The following is a 26343-nucleotide window of genomic DNA, read 5'->3' as shown; positions in this document are numbered from 1 at the left end:
AAAATAAAGTAGGTGGAAACCCAGCAGGGTGGGGCAAAGTTCTTCTAGTCCAGGAGGTGCAGACTAACCAGCAGCAAAGCAATCTTTGTTCCCGCTCTTTGGCCTTCTAGAAAGGGATATCATGGCATCTCAAGTCCTTCTGTACTACCAGAAATCCTGTATGCAAACTTAAATAAATTCAAACCATGATAGCTCTCCTTGTACTCAGTGGTCAGAGGTCAGTGTTGTGTAGATGGGCAACAGAAAGCTATAATAGGGTAAGCTGGGGTGCAGTGCTCCTCTGAATAGGTAAATACTGAAGATGCCACAGATGGAGAGATCTGAGAGCTGTGACCATTACAGTGATGTTAGGATCTACTAGGACCCCATGCACAGGTTGTGGCTGTTTCATTCAAACACTGCAACTCGGACACGTTTTAAGTCTCATCCCCTATTCACACTTCCTCTATAATCTGTTTCCTCTTTTAACCAGCTCTTGCTCAGATAAACTTCATAGTTCTTTATTGACTTGAGAAACACTTTTAATTTTTTTCAATGTATTTCTTTATTGTGTATGTGTTTACATGTATGTGTGAATACCATGGCACACATGTGGAAAACAACTTCCACCAGTCAAAACTCTTCTCTCACTATGTGGGTATGGTGATCCATTTCAAGTCCTCTGGCCTTCTAGAAAGTTCCTCTACCCATTGAGTCACCTCCTGGCATCTACTTAAATACTTAATGGAGCCCTGCTCATCCCAACACTGAGGACATTCTGGGCTCTCACAGTCTACAGTCAAGCTGAAGATACAGGTCTGTACCGGGAGTTTAATAATCCCAGATAATCCTGGCAGAACACATTGAAGAGTACAGGGTTAGGAGCTCCCACAAGGCCCGGCTGACCACTTGGAGAAAGCGATACAGGGATCAACCTCAAGCCTGTGAGAATTTACCTTTGCTCTGTCTTTCCAGACCCTCATAATCTATGGACTCATGGCTCAACACTGCAGAACTTCCTTCCTGGTGTTTCTCTGAGCATGACACAGCCATGCCTTTCCCCATCCAAACTTGCTATTGTTTCAATGTCGTGGCTGCAATGCACCCTTGTGCAATCTTACTGGCTGCTCCTCTTTCTGCCCTCAATTCCTTGACCAAATGCAATGATGGGTTGTTGAATTGAGGTTTTCAGCTCCTTCTTACTCAGGGTCAAGGAATCTGCTTCTCCGTGTTTCTTGGGCTTTCTGCTGCTTCTTTTTGGTATAAGACTTTTTCTCAGCTCAGCTGGTGTGCTGGTTAGAATGTGAATGGCCCCTAAAGACTCATATATTTGAATGTTTGGTTCCCAGTTGGGGGACTGTTTAGGAGGGATTAGGAGGGAGGTGCGGTCTTGTTGGAGAAGGTGCAATACTGGGGGTGGGTTTGAAGTTCCAAAAACCCATGCCAGGCCCAGTCTAACTCTGGCTCTTGCTGGTGGATCAGGGTGTAATTTTTCAGCTACAGCTAGAGCCCACAGCATCACGCCTGCCTGTTGCCATGCACCCACTAGGAAGGTTGTCATGTACTCATTCTTTGAAACTATAAGGAAGCCCCAATTAAATATTTTATATTATAAGTTGTCTTGGTTATGGAGTCTCTTCACAGCAATAGAACAGTGATTAAGACAGCTGGGGGGAGGGGTGGAACTCATGTGCTTTGTCATTCACTTTGTTATTCAGAGACCCTCTGTTGGTAATTGCCAAAGCCATAGCAGATATGTGGAATGAAGATGTTTAGGCACATTTTTATGGAAGGAAGCAGAGAGTGAGTACAGGTGCAAGTGGGAGGGGGAGGCAGAGGCTCAAATTCTATTAAAATACCTGCAATGAGACACTCCTCTACACCCATTCAATAATATCAGCCTTAGGAGTCACAAGGTCAAATGGTTACAAAGATATGAAGTCACTGGCCCTCATACATGTCTGGAGGAGATGCAAAGTGATACAGTCATAGAAGACAGTTTGGCACTTTCATTAAAAGTTAAACACACATGTGTTATATGATTCAGCAATTTTTCTCTTGGATCTTTAGTCCAATGGGGGAAAAATATTGCTTTCAAAAACCTATGTTTGAACCGGGTCCTGTGCTCATTGCATGAGTTGGCTGTTTGAAACCTGGGGCTTATGCAGGGTCGCTTGGCTCGGCCTGGGAGGAGTGTACTGGACCTACCTGGACTGAGTCTACCAGGTTGATCTCAGTCCTTGGGGGAGGCTTTTCCCTGGAGGAGGTGGGAATGGGGGAGTTGGCTGGGGGAAGGGGAGAGGGGCGGGAGCGGGGAGAACAAGGGAATCCATGGCTGATATGTAGAACTGAATTATATTGTAAAACAAACAAACAAAAAAAACAAACAAAAAAAACCCCTATATTTGAGATGTTCCTAAGATCTTGATTAAAAGTAGTCAAAATTTGGTTATTCAGGTGTACATCAACTGGAGAGGGGGTAAAATGTGTTGCCTGCATATGTGGAATGGAATGGCACTGTTAACAGAAAGACAACATGCTTGAATAATTTGTTCCTAGTAGCAGTCACAAATGATTCATTTTCCAGGATAGAATAGCCAGGGCCCAGATGATTTTAAATTCTATGGAGTTTTCAATCTGCTCCTCACAGAGCAGTCAAGGGGTTGCAGGGAGCAGAGATGAGGCAATAATTAGCATAAAGAATCACTAGCTAAATTTTTCCAATGAAAGAATTATTCTCATTCTTGAAGTGTGGTTTGTTGCTTATCTCAAACTCTTATGCAAATTTACCCAGTTATGCTGGTGAAAATTAAATTTGTTTGTATAGAAATCATTTGATGATAAAGCTTTCCAATGATAAGTGGGTTACATAGTGTCTAAAAACTGTCTTGTCCATCAGTAGAAGTGCATACCTCACAGAGGTGTGTTTACAACAGGAGCTCAGTAACGCCTTCAGGCTCTTGTGCAAGTATCAGGCACAGCTCATCTGTACATAAAAGAAGGGCTCTTTCTCTGCATAGCTGTAGAGTCCAGGCTAGAGTATTCTCTTTTCTCTCCTACCGCCTCGTGTTCAAGAGAGAGCATTGCGAGAATCTTCACTGATGTTTTATTGGTTTAAAACAGAAAATGAGAGAAGGACTGGGTATCACTTTTCCAGGTCAGAGAGTAGTTGCACACCCCTGTAATCTTAGGCCCCCAGACAAGAGAACTGTATTGTGTTTCAGGCCATGCTGGGCTGTGAAGTGAATTTTAGGACAATTAGTCCAACATATGGAGACCCTTTCTCAAAATAAACAAATTACATAAGGCATTCCTGTAAGATGAATTGCTAAATGGTCTTATTTATAAAAATCCCAGACCAGATATTGGGGTGAAAGCCAACAGATCAGAGGAACAGAACAAGCCACATCCACAAGTTCTTACCCTAGGAAATCCTCAGCCCAAGAAAGAGAGTTACTTCCTGTATATCCACACCTATATGCCCTTCTGTCCCTGCCCTCTTACTTCCTTTCTCTGCCCAGCTACATCACTTTCTTCTCCCCCCCAGCTCTATCACTTCCTACCTGTCTGTACAGACCTCCAGACCTCTATGGTTAACTAGTGCTGAGAATTAAAGGTGTGTGCCACCATGCCTGGCTCTGTTCCCAGTGTGGCCTTGAACTTACAGTGATCTGGATGAATCTTTGCCTCCTGAATGCTATCACTACCTGACCTCTATGTTTAATATAGTGGCTGGCTATTTCCTCTGATTCTCAGATAGGCTTTATTGGTGTGCACAAATAAAATATTACCACACATTCCCATCTACCCCTATGCTTGGTACTGTGCTCACTTGGGGTGAGTACAGGAGGGAGCACAGGCTGCGGTGGGAGGACTTGAACTCTAACCCCACAGTAGCTTGGAGCTATAAAACAGTGCACACCTGATCCCGTCCTTCTTTGATACTCTCTCCACACCTGGACATATGCTTCTTGTAGGGTGCTGTGGATATCGTTCTGTATAAATAAAACACTGATTGGCCAGTAGCCAGGCAGGAAGTATAGGCGGGACAAGGAGAGAGGAGAATTCTGGGAAGTGTAAGGCTGAGGCAGAGAGACACTGCCAGCCTCCGCCATGACAAGCAGCATGTGAAGACACCAGTAAGCCACGAGCCACGTGGCAAGGTATAGATTTATAGAAATGGATTAATTTAAGATATAAGAACAGTTAGCAAGAATCCTGCCATCGCCATACAGTTTATAAGCAATATAAGTCTCTGTGTTTAATTGGTTGTGTCTGAGTGGCTATGGGACTGGTGGGTGACAGAGATGTGTCCTGACTGTGGGCCAGGCAAGAAAACTCTAGCTATAGTAGGGCAGAGATCAGAAAGGTGAATTCTGCCATTGTCTCTCAGAACTGTAGTTTGAGGGCCAGGGGGTCTGCAGTGAAACATGGCTTTAGCAGGTCACCAAACTCAGAGATGACCTTGAAGACCTGAGGCCATTCAAGATGAGGGAATAAAATCAGGTCCCAGACCTAACTTTAGGTGTTATATCTAAAAAGTGAACTCTTCCACGCACAATTATTAATTCATCCCATGATGCTCATATCCATCTCAAGAGATCTCACACTTAGTGTAGCTGATTTTGGTTTCTAATTTTGCTTTGAAAACCATAAGGTCAAAAGGTCATAGAGATGATGTAATTGGTTCAAAGTTGTAAGGCCTCTTTATTCTCTACCATTGGTCCCCTTTCTACACAAAACCACTATTCAACAAAAGTGAGAATCCCAATTCCTTCTTGACTCCAAGGCTGTAACCAGAGCATCTGAGTCTGTCTGTTGACATCCTGACATGTTTGACAGCAGCTGTACAAGAATTATGCAGGGAGGGACTGACTCATTCTTCTATTAAGGGAGAAAAAATTTTCAACATCCCTAACTGAGCATGTGCACCCTGCAAATCTCATAGTGTATACTGTGTGAATTGTGGCCAGTATGAAACTGTTCCTACTTCCCCATGCTGAAAAGTGACAGTTATAGGAACCATCCCACCTCCTCACATGATTCTAAAGACAATGGGGATCATATGTACAATTTGCTGACCAAGGAGAACACTCCCCTGGTGTGAGGCAGAGGGGTATGGATTGTGTCCCTTGAGATCCTCAGCATCTCAAGGACCTTTCTCCAAAACTGACCACATACTCAGACACAAAGCAAGTCTCAACAAATACAAAAAACATGGAAATAACACCTTGAATCCTATCTGACCACCATGGATTAAAGCCTGATATCAACAGCAACAGAAACAGTTTAAAGTCATAGAAACTGAACAACTCTCTACTTAATGAAAAATGGGTCAAGACAGATTTTACAAAGAAATAACAGACTTTCTAAAATTGAATGAAAATGAATACATAACATATTGAAACTTATGGGACATGTTGAAGGCAACTTTGTAACACTAAGTACCTACATAAAATATTGATCAATCTCATACTAGTAACTCAGCAGCTCACTTGAAAGATCTACTAGAACAACAACAAAAAGAAAGAAATCACATTCAGTAGGAGTAGATGGCAAGGTGTAATCAAACTCAGGGATGAAATTAATAATATAGAAACAGACAAAAAGTAATACAAAGTATCAATGAAATGAAGAGTTGGTTCATTGAGAAAATCAATAATATTGATTAATCCTTATCAAAAACCAAAACCTAATAGGTAGAGACTGAAGATCCAAGTTAACAAACTAGAAATGAAAAGCAATAAACACGAAAGGAATCCAGAGAATTATAAGAACATACTTTAAAAACTTGCATTCCACTAAGCTGGAAAACTAAAAGAAAAACTAAAATTGATAATTTTCTCAATACATACTACTTACCAAAGTTAAATCAAGGTCAGTTAAGCAATTTAAACAGACCTATAACCCCTAGTGAAACAGAAGCTGTCATTAAAAGCATTCCAACCAAAAAAAGGCTAGAGCCAGATGGTTTTAGTGTAGAATTCTACCAGACTTTCAAGAAGAGCTAATACCAATACTCCTTAAGTTACTCCACAAAATAGAAACAGAAGGAACATTGTCCAGTTCATTTCACAAAGCCACAATTACCCAAGACCCAAACCACTTAAAGGCTCAACAAAGAAAGAGAATTACAGACCAATTTTTCTCATAAATATAGATGTAAAAATATTCAATAAATTACACACAAACCAAATCCAAGAATACATAAAATCATCATCTACCATGATCAAATAGGCTTCATTACAGAGATGCAGGGATGGTTCAACATAGGTAAACTGATAAATGTAATCCACCAAATAAACTAACTGAAAGAAAAAAAATTCTCATGATCATCTCATTAGCTATAGAAAAGGCCTTTACAAAATTCAACACGCCTTCGTTATAGAAGTCCTGAGAAGATTAGGAGCATACCTCAAAATAGTAAAGGCTCTTCACAGGAGGCCATAGCCAATACCAACTTAAAAGGAGAGAAAATAAAAGCAATTCTACTAAAATAAAAAACAAGTCAAGATTGTCCACTATCTTCATACAGATTTAATATAGCACTTGAATTCTAAGCTAGAGCAATAATAATAACAGCTGAAGGAAATCAAGGAGATATAAATTGTACAGGAAGGTGTCAAAGTACTTGTATTTGCAGATGATATGACAGTATGCATAAAGGACCTCAAAAAATTGTACCAGAAAACTCCTAGAGCTGATAAACACTTTCAGCAAAGTAGCTGGGTATAAAATTAACTCACAAAAATCAGTTGCCCTTCTATTTACAAAGGACAAATGGATAGCTGGGTATAAAATTAACTCACAAAAATCAGTTGCCCTTCTATTTACAAAGGACAAATGGACTGAAAAAGAAATCAGGGAAATAACTTTCTCAATAGCCTCAAATAATATAAAATATCTTGAGGTAATTCTAATGAAGCAAGCAAAAGACTTGTATAATAAAAAATAAAAAAAGTCATTGAAGAAATAAATTGAAGAACATATCAGAAGAGGGAAATATCATAGTTCAGTAGGATTAACATAGTAAAAAATGATCATCCTATGAAAAGGAATCTATAGATACAATGTAACTTCCACCAAAATTCTAAGGTAATTCTTCACAGAATTGCTAAGGATAATTTCCAACCTCATTTGGAAACAACAACAACAATAACACCCAAAATAGCCATGGGGCTGACTTGGGCCCTCTGCACATGTGTTGCAGCTGTGTGACTTAGTTTTTTAGGGGGGCATCTGGCAGAGGGAGTGGGGCTGTCTCTGACTCTGTTGCCTGCTCTTAGGACCCTTTCCTCCTATTGGGTTCCTCATCCAGTCTTAATAGGAAAGGAGGTGTCTAGTCTTGCTGCAACTTGATATCCCATGGCTGGCTGATATACAAGGAAGGCCTGCACTTCTCTTAAGGGAAGGGAGAGGGAATGGGTTGAGGAAAGGGGAGAGGTTTGGAGGAGGGACTGTAAGGAGAGGAGGGAGGGAGAGGAAACTGTGATCATGCTGGGAAAAATTAATCAATTGATTGATTAATTAATTAAAGAAACCTAGCTTTTAGATAGCTAAAAGAATACTGAATAATAAAAGAACAACTGGAGGTATCTCCATTTCAAGTTGTACTACAGAGTTATAGTAATAAAAAACAGCATGGTACTCATATAAAAACAGATACGTTGATCAATGAAATTGAACTGAAGACCCAGATGTACGTCCACACACCTATGGACACCCAATTTCTGACAAAGAGGCCAGAAGTACACTCTAGAAAAAAGACAGAATCTTCAACAATTGGCGCTGGTCAAACTGGATGGCTGCATGTAGAAGACTCCAAATAGGTACATGCTTATCACCCTGAATAAAACTCAACATCCAATGGATCAAAGACCTCGATCTAAAATCAGATACACTGAACCTGATAGAAGAGAAAGTGGCAAGTAGCTTTGAACTAATTAATACAGGAAAAGACTTTTTGAAGAGAATCCCATCAGCACAGGCACTAAGATCAACAATTAGTAAATAGGACCTCATGAACTTCTATAAGGCAAAAGACACCATCAGTCTTACAAAGTGGCAGTCTACAGAATGGGACAATTTTTTTTTTTACCAACTTCACATCTGATAGGGAGCTAATATTAAAAATATTTAAAGAACTTAAGAAACTAAATATTAAGAAAACAAATAAGCCAACTAAAAATGGGGTTCAGATCTAAAAGAGATAATTCTCAATAGAGGAAACTCAAATGGCTGAGAAACACTTTAAAATGTGCAACATCCTTAGCACATTTAACATCAGGGAAATGCAAATCAAAACTATTTTGAGATTTCATCTTACACCTGTGAGAAAGACTAAGATCAACAAAACAAGTGACAGCTCATGTTGGTCAAGATGTGAAGTAAGAGGAAGACTCATCCATTGCTGGTGGGAGTGCAAACTTGTACAGCCACTATGGAAATCAGTGTGGCAGCTCCTCAGGAAGATGGCAATGGATCTGCCTCAAGATCCAGCTATACCTCTACTAGGCATATACCCAAAGATGCTTCATCCTAGCACAGAGACACCATCTTCATTGCTGCTCAAGTTATAATAGTCAGAAATTGGAAACAACCCAGATGTCCCTCAATGTCAAGATGAATGGATAAAGAAACTGTGGTATATTTACATAATGAAGTATTACTCATTTGTTAAAAACATGATATCATGAAATTTGCAGGCAAATGGATGGAACTTGAAATAAATCATCCTGAGTATGGTATCCTAGACACAGAAAGGCAAATATTGTATGTATTTGTTTATACATGGACATTAGCTGTTAAGTCAGTGATAACCATGCTACAATCTGTGGCACCACAGAGAGAAGATATAGAGCAAGAAACTAGAGGGAACAGTTTGATCTCATTAGGAAAGGGAAATATAATAGATAATTATGGATGGATGGATGGGGGGCTGGAATGGGAGGTTCAAGTGGTGAGAGTGATTGGAGGTGGTTTGAGGGAGTGAATATGGGAAGAGACAGCAAAAACTTAGGGGCATTTGAGGGGTAGTAGGTAGTCTAATAGAGTAGATACTCTCTAATATATATATCATATATGTATTTATGCATATAATTTCAAATATATTTCATACATGAAAGTATTTTTTTATTTTATTTATTTTATTTTACAATACTGTTTAGTTCTACATAAGAGTCATAGATTTCCTTGTTCTCCCCCTTCCTTCCTTCCTCCCCTTCCCCCCAGCACATCCCCCTTTCCCAGCACCTCCAGATCAAGGCCACCCCCGAGGACTGAGATCAACCTGATAGACTCAGTCCAGGCAGGTCCAGTCCCCTCCTCCCAGATTGAGCCAAGCGTCCCTGTATAAGTCCCAGGTTTCAAGCAGCTATCTCATGCAGTGAGCCCAGGACCTGGTACCACTGCCTAGATGCCTCCCAAACAGATCAAGCCAATCAACTGTCTCACCTATTCAGAGGGCCTGATCCAGTTGGGGGCCACTCAGCCTTTGGTTCATAGTTCATGTGTTTCCGTTCGTTTGGCTATTTGTCCCTGTGCTTTATCCAACCTATGTTTCAACAATTCTCGCTCATATAAACCCTGCTCTTTCTCGCTAATTAGACTCCCAGCGCTCCACCCGGGGCCTATCCATGGATGTCTGCATCCAGATTCCTCAGTTCTTGGATGGGGTTTCTGGCACAACTATTAGAGTGTTTGGCCATCCTATCACCAGAGTAGGTCAATCCCGGCTGTCTCTCGACCATTGCCAGCAGTCTTTTGTGGGGGTATCTTTGTGGATTTCTGTGGGCCTCTCTAGCACTTTGTTTCTTCCTTTTCTCATGTGGTCTTCATTTACCATGGTCTCCTATTCTTTGTTCTCCCTCTCTGTTCTTGATCCAGCTGGGATCTCCTGCTCTCTTTCCCTCGACCCTCGCCGTTCATTGCTCCCACTCATGTCCAGACTGTTCATGTAGATCTCATCCATTTCTCCATCATTGGGTGATCCCTGTGTCTTTCTTCGGGTCCTGTTTTCCAGGTAGCCTCCCTGGTGATGTGAGTAGCAGTCCAGTCATCCTTGTTCCACATCTAGTATCCTCCTATGAGTGAGTACATACCATATTTGTCTTTCTGAGTCTGGGTTACCTCACTCAGGATGATTTTTCTAGATCCATCCATTTGCCTGCAAACCTCATGATGTCATTGTTTTTCTCTGCTGAGTAGTATTCCATTGTGTATATGTGCCACAATTTATTTATCCATTCTTCAGTTGAAGGGCATCTAGGTTGTTTCCGGGTTTTGGCTATTACAAACAATGCTGATATAAACATAGCTGAGCAAGTGCTCTTGTGGTATGATTGAGCATTTCTTGGGTATATGCCCAAGAGTGTTATAGCTGGATCTTGGGGCAGATTGATTCCCAATTTTCTAAGAAAGCACCATATTGATTTCCAAAGTGGTTGTACAAGCTTGCATTCCCACCAGCAGTGGAGGAGAGTTCCTCCAGTTCCACATCCTCTCCAGCATAAAGTGTCCTCAGTGTTTTTGATCTTAGCCATTCTGACAGGCGTAAGGTGGCATCTCAGAGTTGTTTTGATTTGCATTTCCCTGATGATTAGGGATGTTGAGCAATTCCTTAAATGTCTTTCAGCCATTTGAGTTTCCTCTGTTGAGAATTCTCTGTTTAGTTCTATAGTCCATTTCTTAATTGGACTGTTGGCCGTTTTGATGTCTAATTTCTTGAGTTCCTTATATATTCTGGATATCAGTCCTCTGTCAGATGTGGGGTTGGTGAAGATCTTTTCCCATTCTGTAGGCTGTCGCTTTGCCTTGTTGACTGTATCCTTTGCTCTACAAAAGCTTCTCAGTTTCAAGAGGTCCCATTGATTGATTGTTTCTCTCAGTGCCTGTGCTATTGGTGTTATATTTAGGAAGTGATCTCCTATGCCAATGCGTTCAAGACTACTTCCTACTTTCTCTTCTAGCAGGTTCAGAGTAGCTGGATTTATGTTGAGGTCCTTGATCCACTTGGACTTAAGTTTTGTGCATGGTGACATATATGGATCTATTTGCAGCCTTCTACATGTTGATATCCAGTTATGCCAGCACCATTTGTTGAAGATGCTTTCTTTTTTCCATTGTACACTTTTGGCTTCTTTGTCAAAAATTATATGTCCATAGGTGTGTGGGTTAATGTCAGTGTCTTCAATTCGATTCCATTGGTCCACATGTCGGTTTTTATGCCAATACCAAGCTGTTTTAATTACTGTAGCTCTATAGTAGAGCTTGAAGTCAGGGATTGTGATGCCTCCAGAGGTTGTTTTATTGTACAGGATTCTTTGGCTATCCTGGGTTTTTTGTTTTTCCATATGAAGTTGAGTATTATTCTTTCCAGGTCTGTGAAAGGCTATCACTCTCCCCATACTTATTCAATATAGTACTTGAAGTTCTAGCCAGAGCAATAAGACAACATAAGGAGATTAAGGGGATACAAATTGGAAAGGAAGAAGTCAAGCTTTCCCTATTTGCAGATGACATGATAGTATACTTGAGTGACCCCAAAGATTCCACCCAGGAACTGATAAAGCTTATAAACACCTTCAGCAACATAGCAGGATACAAGATCAACTCAAAAAATCAGTAGCCCTCCTATATACAATGGACAAAGAAGCTGAGAAGGAAATCAGAGATACATCAGCCTTTACAATAGCCACAAATGACATAAAATACCTTGGAGTAACACTAACCAAGCAAGTGAAGACCTATATGACAAGAACTTTAAGTCCCTGAAAAAAGAAATTGAAGAAGATGTCAGAAAATGGAAAGATCTCCCATGCTCATGGATAGGCAGGACCAACATAGTAAAAATGGCAATTTTACCAAAAGCAATCTACAGATTCAATGCAATCCCCATCAAAATACCAACACAATTCTTCACAGACCTGGAAAGAATGAAAGTAATTTTAAAAAATTGCCAAAATATGGGGGAGACAAGGTTCCAATTGGCCTTCCTTTTCATGAAATGAAGCTTCAGGTACCAGGATAAGGTTATGACTAACTGTGTTGTTGGCCAAAAAAGTCCCATGGGAATCCCTAAAGAAACCAGGTTGTTGCCAATACTATAGGTTAATCTCCACAAACTAGCAAGGCTCCACTGCTGAAGACAACACCCACACAACCCATGAACATGCAGGGGTCCAGCTGGTGCCTACATAGAGCCTTCACTTCTACACTTTAGTGTCTTTGGTGCAGGAAAACATGCAACAAAACAAGAAATGTAAACAGCAAACCAGCCACAAGCCCTTTGATCTGCATTGATGTCCTACTTGCAAGATATACTAGGGAAATAGTGGAACAAAGCTTGTGGGAGTAACCAACCAATACCTGGTTTGACTTAAGGCCCACTCCATGAGATGGAACCCATGATCAACACTGCTTGGGTGACCAAGAACCAGACACTAGATATACCCCAGGGACCTAGGGTAAAACCAAGTACTATTGGTCTGGAAAAGGAAACAGACAAAGATAAAGAGTAGTGATTAAATGACTCCTAATAATATTCTGCTATACTCATAAGTCAGTGCCTTGCTTAGCCATCATCAGAGAAATGGCCTCCTACTGCAAATATGAACAAATGCAGGTGCAGGGACCCACAAGCAGACATTGCACAGATGGTGAGAGACCTCAGAACACTCAGTCCTAAATAGGGTGTCTCCATCAAATTCTCCCCTCAGAGCTCAGGGAACTCTACAGAAGAGGAGGCAGAAAGAGCGTAAGAGCCAGAGGGAATGGAGGACACCAAGAAAACAAAGCTCACATGAACTCACAGAGACCAAAGCAGCCTGCAGAAGTCTGGACCAGGTCCTCTTAGTATATATTATAGCTTCAAGTTTAGTGTTTTTATGGGATTCCTGAGTGTGTGAGTGAGTGGATTTGATTCTAGTGCCTTCTCTTGGGTTCTTTTCCTTGATTGGTTTGTTCTGTCCAGCTTTGATGTGATAGTTTTTGATTTATCATATTATGTGTTATTTTGTCATATTTTAATATTATCTCTTAGAAGTCTGTTCTTTTCTAATGAAAGAAGCAAGGGAGTGGATCCACATGGAAGGGGAGGGGGAGGAACTGGGAGGAATGTGTGTGAGGAACCATAATCAGGATATAGTGAGTGAGAAAAGAATCTATTTTCAATAAAAGGGGGAAAAGAAATTTTAAAAAGAAAAAAACAAAGTAAAAAAGTTGAAAATGGCTCCTCAATAAAAAAGTGCATATATGGAAATAAAAGTTTACAGAATCACTTGCAAATGGACACCACTTCTACACACCCAGGTAATCAGTGTTGGCAAAGACATGATGTTATTGGAGCCTCACACATGGCTGGAAGAGATTCAAAATGGTATAGTCATTTTGAAAGTCAGGTTGGCAATTTCTTCAAAAGTTAAACACATATTCGGGCTTAGATTCAATAAATCTACTCTCTGGTTTATAGCTCAAGGATGTGAAAATATATCACAGATACTTATGCTTGAAATGTTCATAACTGCTTGATTAAAAATAGTTTAAAAACAAGACTCCCTCAGGTGTGCACTGTTGAGTGCTGTTCCAGACTGTGACTTGCACCAAGACACTCTTGTACAAGGAGCAGTTGACTGTATTTTGAGAATGGAGGATGACCTGCACCCTGTTAGACACATAACCCCTGAGGTCATGCTGTCCTGTGGTTGGCCTTCAATACAGTGGACTAAAAATGAAAAGCTTGTTAATCCACAAAAAATTCTCCTTGAGGTCAGAAGTAGAAGTGTGGGGCTATCTCGATGTCTAGGATGAAGGAATCAATGTCTCATTAACACACAAAAAATTCTCTGTAGAGGAATACAGGTTGAGCACAATTTTGTACCTTCAGACAATGATATCAAGTACAAGGCAGGACATTTATTAGTTAGGTCAAAAGAACACAGTGACAACAATTAGGTAAGAATGAAAGTCATGCATATGAACTATCAATGTGAAGATGGGGACCAGCAAATTGAAAAAAGCCAGGATGACCAATCCTTACAAAGACAGGTTGTCAGGGAAACAGGGGACAGGAATCTCCTCTACTGGACATGTCTGAACCTTCTGACATTCTCATCCTACTTGTATGACACACCCTACAGTCAAACATCTTCATAGATGTGCTGTGTAGGTATGGGCATCACAGAGTCAGCAGAACCCTTTGAGGTAAGAACAAAATTCAGCAGACACAAAGGAACCAGCTCTACTCCTCTGGGTGTACACACACACACACACACACACACACACACACACACACACACACAAAGAGAGAGAGAGAGAGAGAGAGAGAGAGAGAGAAACATGTACACAGACATACACAGATGCACACACAGAGAAACACGCACACAAGACATACACAGACACACACATACAGACACTCCCAAGACACACCCAGGTACACACACAGAGCCTCAAGCTCAAAAAAAAACCTAATAAATACCCAGACCTACTTTGATAAAATTTATACCACTTGCCAGCTTAGGACAGAAGAAGATTACATTTATCAATTGTCTTAAATATTGTTGGTGACATTTGATTTACAAACACAATAGGCAGAGGCATTTTCCATCATTCACAACCTTAATGGCTGATATGGGGACCTCTAGGTGCTATGTTCTGAAAGTTTATGCATCACAGAAGTTCAAAGCTAGTTTCAAATGGGATGTTAATGGGAGTCAGGTCTTTAGGAGTTGTCACAGGGCATAGGAGATCAAAAAAAGCCAGAACAGAGAATTGGATCTAGGGTCTGGCACAAGATAGATAAGTATCTACCACTGAGCAGTATTCCCAGAATCTGGGGGAGGGGGATATTTGTTCCTTAATAATTTCAAATGTGAACACAATGTGTCCACATCTTGAACACCATTATGTATACCATCTGCCCAGTTGAAGACACTGGTTCAATCTTTTACAAAGAGAGCTAGCTCTCACCATATAGCAATACACTGGTATAGTCAACATGAGCTTCATGCTCTCCAAAACTATGAACACACTTCTATTGTTTACAAGACACACATCTTATAATACATACTTGTTTACACATGTATATAGCATATATATTCTTGAGATGCAGCATATGCATATAGAATGGGTAGGCCTTTAGTTCCTGAGATCACTAAACCCTCCTGCTTTAGTCTTCCAATGAGCTGAGTCACAGACATCTATCTCAGGACTGAATTAGCTAGCAGCTTGAACTGATGAGCACAGCAGGGCTGAAACTCTTCAGAAGTGCTGTAAGTCATTTGTAGATAAAAGAAAACTTGGTGGTTGGTAAGAAATGGTCATGGAAATTTAACACCCAACCAGCTCCAGTGTAGACAGTTACCCTAAAGATTCTAAAGGGGCACAGAGAAGAATTGGATATAGGGTCTTACACATGTCAGATAAGTGCTCTACCACTAAGCTGTAATCCCAGAACACTGGGGTTTTTTAATTCTTTGGTAATTTCATACATGAATACAAGGTGTCATATGCATTCCTACCCCCATCACACCTGAGTTGCTGCATACTTTCACCATATTCTCCTTCCAACTTCAATATTTCTTCTTCTTCTTCTTCTTCTTCTTCTTCTTCTTCTTCTTCTTCTTCTTCTTCTTCTTCTTCTTCTTCTTCTCCTCCTCCTCCTCCTCCTCCTCCTCCTCCTCCTCCTCCTCCTCCTCACCCTCTTCCTCTTTCTCCTCCTCCTCTTCCTTTCCTCTTCCTCCTCCTCCTCTTCCTCCTTCTCTTCTTCCTCCTCCTCCTCCCCCTCCACCCTCTTTTATAGCTCACTATGTCAAATTAGATTTTTTTTTATCACTTTTTTGCTTCTTTTTCTTTCTTTTTTTTTCAAGACAGGGTTTCTCTGTGGAGCGCTGGCTGTCCTGTAACTCACTCTATAGCCCACCCTGGCCTCAACACAGAGATCCACCTGCCTCTGTCTCTCCAGTACTAAGATTAAAGGTGTGTGCCACTGCCACTACCCAGCCATTTTTTTGTACTTTTTAATGTGGAGACAGACCATAATTAAATTTCCCAGCCTTTCCCGGAGCTAGTTCTATAGCTCAAGTTGTTCTTAACTTATGTACCCTTGCCTCAGTCCTCTGTGTAGCTGGCATTGTAAATTTGTGTCATCTGATCTGGCTTTATTTCATTTTTTAAGATGCTGGACATCACATCCATGGCCTTGTACATAGGGAGAAGGTCTCTACTCCTGCTCTACCCCTAGCCTCACAACTTTTTAAATTGTTTAACACATGTGTCTCATGACTTAGCAATTCTGCTTTAGGTTGTAAATCCAAAAATTGAACACATGTGATCACATGAAATCATGTGTGATAATATCCGTACAGCTTTATCAAAACCCAAACAAAGGATGAGAGGCCCATGTTTATAATTCAACCACCCAGGAAGCCAAGCAGTATGATTATGAGGTCAGGGCCTACCTGTGTTATGTAGAGAACTTTTCTCAAAAAAGAAGAGCAAATAAGCAAGTGAAACAGTTGTGCATAGATTTGGTAAATAGATAGAATGTGTCATGTGCATACTTGGATGGCTTTTCACCATAAAAGGAAAAGAAAACATTATTTGAAGTGATATGGCCAGTCAGAAATACTTATATTGGATTAGAGACAAACTCCCAATATAGCAACATAAATAATGCCACGTGTACTTTGAAACAGGGTTAAAGGAAGTGAACAAGAACAAAGGGGCCTGAGGAAAGCATTTTGGGAAGTGAGAGGTGCTCTTCTAAATATGATGTGGTGGCTCTTGCATGCCTTGAGAATTTTCTCAGATTTACTAAACCATACACCTAAAAGAGATTAATTGCATCTAAGCAAACTATAGTAGTTTGAGGAATAGTTCATAGGTAGAGTATTTGCCTAACATGCACAAGCCCTAAAAACAATCTCTAACCCCATAAAACAATCTACACTCAAGCTACTAAAAATGAGATAATTATTAAAAGTCTAAAACACATTCTGACTCCCCATTGGAAGTTTAGTGTGTATGTACAGAACTAAAAAGCAGAGGCAAGCTAGCAGTAGGAACATCAATAAATGCTCTACAGATAGAATGGAAACAACCTGCATGGTCATCTCACTAACAGGAAAATCTTCCCTGTCCCCAGTTCAGGTCAGCAGGGACCTAATGTTGTCCTTGGGATGCTATTGTTTACACTTTCTACCAGGAGAGAGCACAAGATGTAATCCTTGTTATCTTCAGCCAGAGACCTGTTTCTCTCCACACAGCAAATCTGTGGGCATCTGGACCCCGGATTTCTCAATCTACAAAACTGTAATTTGTTACTGTTTATAAGTTACTGAGGTTATGGTTTCTGTTTTATTTCTGAGATGTGAGTCTTGTTATCTTTCCCTGGATTTATGTAATCCTCCTGCCTCACCCTCCAAGAATCTGAGGCTACAGACACTTAGAGTCCAGTTTGTAGTTTATTGTCTATGGGAATAGCATTGTGATTTATGAAGGCAACGGAGTTTAGGGAAATCAGGTTTTCTACTGGCAACTGACAGATATGAAAAAGCACGAACTTGCTGAGAAAGGACATGGGATTTCCCACAGTCAACAGTGTCTGAAGCTTCTGTTTCATTTGAAGAGGGTCTGAGGCTTGGAAAGGAGGAGAGAGAGAGGATGGGGAGAAGATGAGGGGAAGAAGGAAGGAAGGAAATAATGGAAGGAAGAAAGAAAGGAAGGAAGAAAGAGTGAGGGAAAGAGGGAACTAAAAATTTAAACAAATAATTAAGTTAGGAAGGAAGGAAAGAAGAAGGCTAATCCCTGAAATGTTAAAGAAGATGGGGACACTTCAGGACTCACACGTCCATACTGTTATGGGAGCATTTACTGAGTCTAATAAAGTTTGCCCAGACAGATAAGGAATAATGCACAAAGGGTTTGTCATACAAATCTGAAAGGGAAAATCCTGAGATTAGAAGTGTTTATGTGAGTGTTGAAACAAATAAAAATAAATGAATTGACTTTGTAACCTCAGGATGACCCCATCTGCCCTCAACCACACACATCTTTCCTGTCACAGGGCCCTAAAGCTCTGTGTGCTTGTTCTGAGTCCCCTTTAGTTCCTGGATCTTCTGGGGGCAGAGTCTATGTCCAGAACTGCAGTCTTCTGGCCTCTAGGGCTCCGCCCACTGCAGGCTGGATGTCCAGCTGCAGGTTCTGCTCATCATGCTCCAACCCTGGCTGGCAGGGTAGACCCTCACTGTTGAGGTTCTTCTTGATATACCACCCAGCAGGGAATGGTAAGATCTCTCTCATCCAAAGCCTGATCCCTTGATTTGGGTCAGAGCAGTAGATGAGTAGGCCAAGGGCCTGAGAGGACAGATGGACTGGTGTATTGATATAGAATACAAGTGTTTTCCACCAGTGTTTGCTTTGTATGAAGCAAGGAAAGCTGTCTAGTTTTGTGTCTCCCTCTCAGAGGCAAAATCTAAAGAACAATACCACAGTACTGTGACTTATCCATCAGGTCTCTGTAGGGTAAGCAGTAACTGAAAGTTAGAAGGTATCTGCCTAAGTGTGCCCTGGGTAGGAGAAAGCTATGGTGTAATTAAGGACCATGCATGCTATTGAGACACACTCACATGGGAGGCCTGGACTGAAACAAAACCATAGGAGTTTGAGGGAGGGGCATGTTCTCACTCATGTGTTACAAAGTTGGCCCAGTACTTCATCCTCCTCCTATTCAGCAGCTTCTACCCCTCAATGAGGTCAGTTGTAGACAGAAGAAAGCGTCCAAGTCCTAGCTACCTCACACAGGTGCCAACTCATGCTCTACCATAGCAACCATAGCCTAAACCTGAATGCCAGGCCTAGTGTATACTCTTCCATCAGCAATCAGAACCCAAGATCCATCCAAGCCTCTACTTGAATTCTCCCAGGTTCACCAGGAGGAGCTCCTGGAGTCCCATCGACAAGAAAGAGGAGGGATTGTATGAGTGAAAATTGTTGAAACCATGACTGGGTCTCAACACAAAAGCACAGGGACAAATAGTCAAACTAGTGGAAACACATGAACTATGAACCAATAGCTAAGGAGCCCCCAACTGAATCAGGCCCTCTAGATAAATGATACAGTTGATTAGCTTGAACTGTTTGTGAGGCCCCCAGGCTGTGGGAGCAGGACCTGTGATCAGTGCATGAGCTGGCTGTTTGGAGCCTGGGGCTTATGCAGGGACATTTTGCTCAGCCTGGGTATAGGGAGGAGGGGACTGGACCTGCCTCAACTGAATCTACCAGGCTGAGCTGAATCTCCAGGGAAGTCCTTGCCCTGGAGGACATTTTTTTCTCATTTAAACCTGATCAATTTCATGTAGCCCAGGGTGGCTTTGAACTCCTGATCTTCCTGTTTCCTCTTCCCAAGTGCTGGGTTTAAAGGTGTGTGCCACCACTGCTTGGCCTATATCTATGTAGTGGCTAGCTCCACACTCTGATCTCCAAGCAAGCTTTTTTTTGTATAAACAAAATATTACCACACACAACAGTTGAGTGTGGAGCTCCAGCATAGAGCATTGGCTGTAGGATATCCCCTCCCCCCCTTTTTTTTTGGTTTTTCGAGACAGGGTTTCTCTGTATAGTTTTGGTGCCTGTCCTGGAGTTCACTCTGTAGACCAGGCTGGCCTTGAACTCTCAGAGATCCACCTGCCTCTGCCTCCCAAGTGCTGGGATTAAAGGCGTTCACCACCACCGCCTAGCAGGATATCCCTTCTTAAACAATTCTGCCCACCAGGGATGTAGTTTGTGCAAGTCACAGAATATCACTTAGCTGTTTCCCTACTTGTACTCAGATAAGACATCACTCTCCTACACTCAATATAAGTATTCACTAGATAAAGACCCTCAATTGTCTGGAACCAAAGACCTGATCCAGATAGGGGTCAGGCCTGGACACTACAGGACTCACCTAGGTCCCACAGCTCTGAGCTTCCCTTCTTGGCCCCATTACAGGTATACTCATGCTGAAAATGTGCTACTTGGAGTGCAGGGGTCATGAACAGGAAGTTCCCCATCATCCCATGAACTGTATTTGGAGGGTCTGTGGGTCCCCGGAGTCCCTCATGTACTCTTCCATTAATAGGTTACTATACCCAGGAGGCAGCATCTACACCAAGTGGGTGGGAAGAATGAGGTTAGGCAGGCACTAGGATAGGTAGGCAACAGCCCCGGGATAAGGGAAAATGCAGATGAATTAGGATATGGAGGAAAGTTCTGGGCAACCCAAACCAAAAATACACACAATCCCCCCCCCTTGTTTTAGGAATGCTGTCTAAACAAGATAAATGTCAGTCTTCTTTATCTGTGAAGGACCAAAGGAATCTCACCATCTGTTGTTCTGCTGTGCTTTTAAGAATTGCCGTCAGGGTCTCTCTGCTTATCCCCTTTATTTTCTGAGAAGGGCCAGAGATCTGGGGTGGGGAGAAGAGTTTTAAGTGTGGCATGGAGTGGATATGGATCAACTGGTCTCTGAAGTTGCAACTGTCCACTATGAGTCCCCAGGCACAAAGGAGATTAGAACTGAGCCTACCATAGGGAGAATTCAGTCATACATCATTGTTGATACCAATGATGCTGGGGACAGTGTGAAAATTAGCATAGACCAACAGCTCCTGAGGATGCTTGGGTATGAACTCTCTATTCACCACAGTAGGGACGACTGTGAAGACCTGAGGGGCATTCAAAGCCAATTTTTAAGGTCAATAACCCAGTTACTCTGATAGTTGTTGAGTGTTCTCTATCATTTCTCCATTTCATAATTTGTATCAGGATGGTCAGCCCCATCAGACCTCCCCTACCTTCTCCCTGAAGAGACCCTACACTTAGATTAGCTTATGTATATGTTAATTTTGCACCAAGGGCTAAAAGGATGCCAAGCCATGAAGAAAGGGTAATTTGTCCAGAGTAGTGAGGCTTTCCTGTCACACACCCTGTTGTCTCCTATCTTCCTAGTCACACAGTTCCACCAACCTTAGTGATAGCTTGAATCTCTGCTTTCACTTTTACCTCCTAAGCAATGCACCAGGGTCTCTGAGTCCACACTCTCACAACCAGATAGACTTACCACTGTCTGCAAAGAGATAAGGTAGTGTCTCCCTGATTATTCCAGACAGAGAGAAGTTATGGAGACCCAACTAGATATCCTTACTTTTTTAAAAAATTTATTTAACTTTATTTTATGTGTGTTGGTGTGAAGGTGTCAGATTCCTTGGAACTGGAGCTACAGACAGTTGTGAGCTGCCATGTGGGTGCTGGGAATTGAACCCGGGTTTTCTGGAAGAGCAGTCAGTGCTCTTAACCACTGAGCCATCTCTCCAGCCCCGATATCCTTACTTTTTAATAACCACAGCATAGTATGTGACGTGTATGGACTGAAGTAGCTATGGAACTTTTCTCATTTTCCTGAAGCTCAGAGGTGACAGTCAGAGGTAATTTTATGCATACTTCATTTTTCATCCTCTTCTATGTGTGTGTGCACGTGCACATGACTGTGTGTCTCTGTGATTCTCTGTGTGTTCCTAACTGAGTGCAGGTTTACCCACAATAAAGTTTATGCGTGATGGTCGGAGGGCCACCTTACTTGTTAGGCCTCACCTTCTATCACTTGGTTTGAGCAATGTTCCTTAATCCACTGTTGCCCACACAAGCCTAGCTGGTGTGTGTCCTTGCAGGGATTCCCCTGTTACTCCCTCCCATCTCACCATAGGAACACTCAGATTACAGACAAGTACTGCCACATCCAGGCTTATGTGGGCTCTGGGATTGGAACTCTGATCCTCACACAGGCACAGCAAGATCTTTTACCTATTGAACTATCTCCCAAATCCACGCATATTTGTTTTTGCCAGTGATTGAAGCTTCTAAGAACAGCTTTGCTGTCCACATAACATACTCAGCCTGTAGAAAGCAGAGGTGTGGATTCTAACCCTCGAGCCTTTGATAAATAAAAGAAGAAAAGTCCTTTTCATAGATCCTTGTTTACCCCATAGTGCCAGAGGATAGTGCTGTGGCAGTAGATACAGGGCTGAAGTAGTTGGGGGCACTCATTTGATAAACTGAGCTGGAGATAAGACCAGGCAACACAGCTACTCCACTTTCCATGATGGCTCTGTGGAAGAGTCCTTGGGACATGAGGGACACAACAAGTGAAGACACACTTGTGCCACCTGCTGACTCGTCAAAAATGGTGACACGGTCAGGGTTGCCTCCAAAGTGGGCGATGTTCTGCTGGACCCAGCGCAGGGCAGCCACTTGGTCCAGGTAGCCCCAGTTGCCCCTGGCATGCTGGTCTCCAGTGCTGAGAAGTAGAAGGGATGTGGATCAAAGGGCTGTCTAGGTTCTTCTCAGATGCTGTTGCCTAGCCCTAGTCTCACCTGAAGAAGGCCAGGACACCCAGATGGTACTGGATAGTGACCACCAACACATCCTCAGTGGATGACAGCATGGATCCACCATAAAATGGAATCTGTGCCTATAACCAGAGCACCACCTTGGATCCACACATCACCTGGAGAAGTCAAGAGAGATGCCAGGAGGCTTCTATTGGGTACAAGCTCAAGTGGGACTGCCTCCTGGATTATGGACTGTTTCCTATCTGTGCAGTTAGACACACCAGGACTCCTCAGCCTCTTAGACCCAGGCCACAGGTGAGGAACACAGTCTCATCAACATATTTCCAAGTCCCACTGTTGCACCAGGAGTCTCAGTTTGGATTAATGGATTTAAGTCCAGAGTAATGTCACTATCACTCCCAGACTCCTCAAAAGTGGAAAAAGTATCTCCATAAGTTTTCATGATTATGAATCCAAAGGGTCAGCAAATATCATTGGTACAATCAATATCCCCAAGCTAGAAATTTGGCTTTTCTCAATGTTCATTCCTCAGACACCTGACTGGGTCTCTGGGGATCAAGTTTGTTGAGAGTCCAGAGTTAATGCCTGGGCTACTATCTCTGACTCCTCAGAGCTCCAGTCCTCAGTGTCTTATACCCAGGGTTTAGCTGCCTTGTGAGACGGTACCATGGCTGAGAAGGCCCTCTTGGACATATTCAATAATGCTAATTTGCTAACTACACTGCAGTAGAGCTCAGGTTGACTTTGTGTTTCTAATCCTCCTGAGTAAGAAATCCTCTCCTGATCCAGGACTGACCATTACCTGATACTCACAGGCAGGTTAGAGTTCTCATGGGCATGAGCTGGTGTGTAGACATTGAGATGCACGTGGTCCTCAGACATAAAGATGGAAGTTGTGATCAACTTCATCTTTTTCAGAGCCTCTGTATTCATACTATCATCATTTTGCAGACACCTGATGACAATGGCAGATGGTGATCCAAAAAGATGTTCAGTGATCAAAACAAGACCCTTAGTCTGGATTTCCTTCCTGTCACCCTTAAGGCCTGCTCCTTATGATGTCCTCTGCTACATGATCCCTGTCTGAAATCAGTTCCTCCCAAGGTAAAGGCCACAGGCTCTGTGGAAGCTGTGAAGGACACATACTTCCAGTTAGGCCTCCAGTTGTGTGGGGTTTGGATGGAACACTTAATGAAGTTGGGATTTCTTAGGTTGTCTATGAATGTGATGGGCTGCATGTAGTGACATTTCCACTTCTCCTTGTAGTACTTAATGTTAATTTGATTGTTGACTTGACATGACATAGAATCACTTGAGAAGAGATTCTCAGTGAGGGGTTGTCTAGAGCACATAGGTCTGAGGAGGTTATCTTGATAACATTAATTGAGGAGGGAAGATTTTCCCATGATTGGTGACACCATTCCCTAGGAAGGGGCTTCTGCACTGTGTGAGTAGAGAAAGTGAGCTGAGCATCAGCAGGCAGCCAAGCAGTCTTTAAATTATAGATATGATGTTACCAAATTCCTTAAGCTCTGCCACTGTGAGTTGCTTCCTATGAAGGAATGTTCTGAAACTGACCTGTAATAAACCATTTCTGCAGGAAGTTTCTTTACAGCTGACATAATAAAAACTGAATAACACCAATTATTTCTTTCTTTTTTTTTTTTGAGTTTGGTTTTTTGAGACAAGGTTTCTCTGTGTAGCTTTGTGCCTTTCCTGGAGCTTTAGACCATGCTGGCCTCAAACTCACAGAGATCCCCCTTGGTCTGCCTCCTGGGTGCTGGGATTAAAGGTGTGTGCCACCACCGCCCAGCTTAAATATTTCTTGATAAATGGCTTCCTCTAGAAAAATGCCTTGAAATTTCTAGGTATAGCTTTAATATGTAGCTGAATCTCTACAACATATTCTTGCAGCTGGAAGAATGGCACTTGGCTCTATTGTTTCAGAGACTATAGAAAATGGAGATGCCAAGGACACATCACTGTGGCCCTTTTGAGAGACTTACAGTATATGACACTTGAGTCTGGGTTCCTGCTTGCTCTATGTCTACACTAATCCTTGTCCATAGACCTCTCCCATGCTGGTAAAGATCACTTGGCACAATCCAAGTCTTGGTGCTGTGGGATGATCTGTATGTCCTGTGGGAGCCCTTCTTGGGTTCTTTGTGGCATTACCCAGCAGGTCCGTATAGAGGATGATTAGGACCATGGGCCTGAGTGCAGGTGTTTGAGATGGTCTGCACTTGGCTGTGCTGGGGGATGGTCTGTATGTCAAGTTGTTCTGATTGATCAATAAATAAAACCTGATCGGCTGTGGCTAGGCAGGAAGGATAGGTGGGACTAACAGAGAGGAGAAATAAAAGGACAGGAAGGCAGAAGGACTGGCTGCCAGATGCCGCCAGCACAAGAAGCATGTGAAGATGCTGGTAAGCCACGAGCCACGTGGCAAGGTATAGATTTGTAGAAATGGGTTACTTTAAGATATAAGAACAGTTAACAAGAAGCCTGCCACAGCCATATAGTTTGTAAGCAATACAAGTCTCTGTGTTTACTTGGTTGGGTCTGAGCGGCTGTGGACTGGTGGGTGACAGAGGTTTGTCCTGACTGTGGGCAAGGCAGGAAAACTCTAGCTACATCTTGGAGTGGCTTATATCTTCTCACTATAAAACCAAGAGATAACTCCATATAGGAATTGACCTCTGACCCAGGAGACTAGCAAAGTTGTTCTATTAGAAGCCTTAGTCATGTATCTGAAAATGCGTGGTAGACTACACATCACAGACAGAGAACTTCTATGGGGTTGGGGTGGAGGAAGCACCTCATTCTGGCCCAGAGCTCAGAGCACATTCTCACCTCAGGACCTGTAAGTCCTTTGAGCCCCAGAACTTACATGGCTGGGTAAGAGGTCCCATCTCTCACACTAATGCATGATTCAGGGGCCTCAGGGGGTGCAAAGTGCAGAGGTCCTACAGGTGGTTTGGCAAAGGGAATTCCCAAAAATGTGTGGACACCAGCTGTGGTGCCCTTCACATGGACGAGGCTTCCTCTAACCTGGCCAGTGTGTGTGTTCCTGATAGGGCTGGCTGAGTCCTGGCCTGTGAGTGAAGAGATACCATCAGGGTTAATTCTGTCCAGGCAGCTGCCACCACACTGTTGTTTCCCACCTCATGTTCACTAGGGTACTTGAGGAAAGGAATCCAGGGTGTCTGAGTTCAAGTGTAAGATGTGTGAGTAGGAGTTTCTTTATCCCCATCATGGCTAGGAACATTGCTCATGTTCCTTTTGAGTGGTGGCTGTACATGTCTTTGGCAAACAAGGAGACTGCTCAGAGATACTTGGAAGAAGGAATGCATTATTATCATTGTTATCCAGAGTTCTGTAGCAACTACAGTCACACACAGAGGAAGAAAATGTCCCCTTTGCTCTCTTTCCCCTAATCTGCAGGTCCAGTTCTGCTCAGACCTCCTTACACTGGGATGACGTTTTTGGCATGGACATTTCTAGTCCTCTGTGTGCTGCAGAGGTCACTATGTGGGCTTTGGTGGGAGCACTGGGAGACACACAATTACCTCCCTCTTATCTACCATCTTTACAAACTCCTCCCTCCCTGGTGCCTTCCCTCCCACAAGGTCAGCCTCTATTCTACAAAACTGGGCCCATCTGAGCCCATGAGTCAACTACCTTTCTCCAGGATGAGCATTAGATGTCTACAAACATACCAAGACCAGCTTCTCACACAAGTGGACAATTGCAATTTGGGCAGGTAATAGATGAGATTTCCTCTATAGGGATAATCTGTGTATAGTGTTTGGTGTGCTCAGTAGCTGATGTCAGAGGGTTCTAGGAGCTGAGCTTGGACAGCCTGTGTGGCTCAAATTCATTTGTTGGTCCTTTATTTCTTGGCCCACAGAACTTTACATTCATTTCTGCTATTTACAAATTACCCAGCTGTTGTTTCTGTTTTTGAGATATGGGTTTT

At 42.4% G+C, this 26343-nt stretch overlaps 1 pseudogene; it reads right to left on the bottom strand.

Moving 5' to 3' along the window:
• Window positions 1–18105: 18105 nt before the first annotated feature.
• On the bottom strand, window positions 18106–25862 carry LOC114681099 (annotated as a pseudogene).
• Between the last annotated feature and the right edge of the window lie 481 nt (window positions 25863–26343).

This window comes from Peromyscus leucopus, chromosome 5 (genome assembly GCF_004664715.2).
Source record: "Peromyscus leucopus breed LL Stock chromosome 5, UCI_PerLeu_2.1, whole genome shotgun sequence".
NCBI lineage: Eukaryota > Metazoa > Chordata > Mammalia > Rodentia > Cricetidae > Peromyscus > Peromyscus leucopus.
The sequence above is the reverse complement of the archived record's forward strand: the minus strand, read 5'-3'. Positions and strand labels throughout refer to the sequence as shown.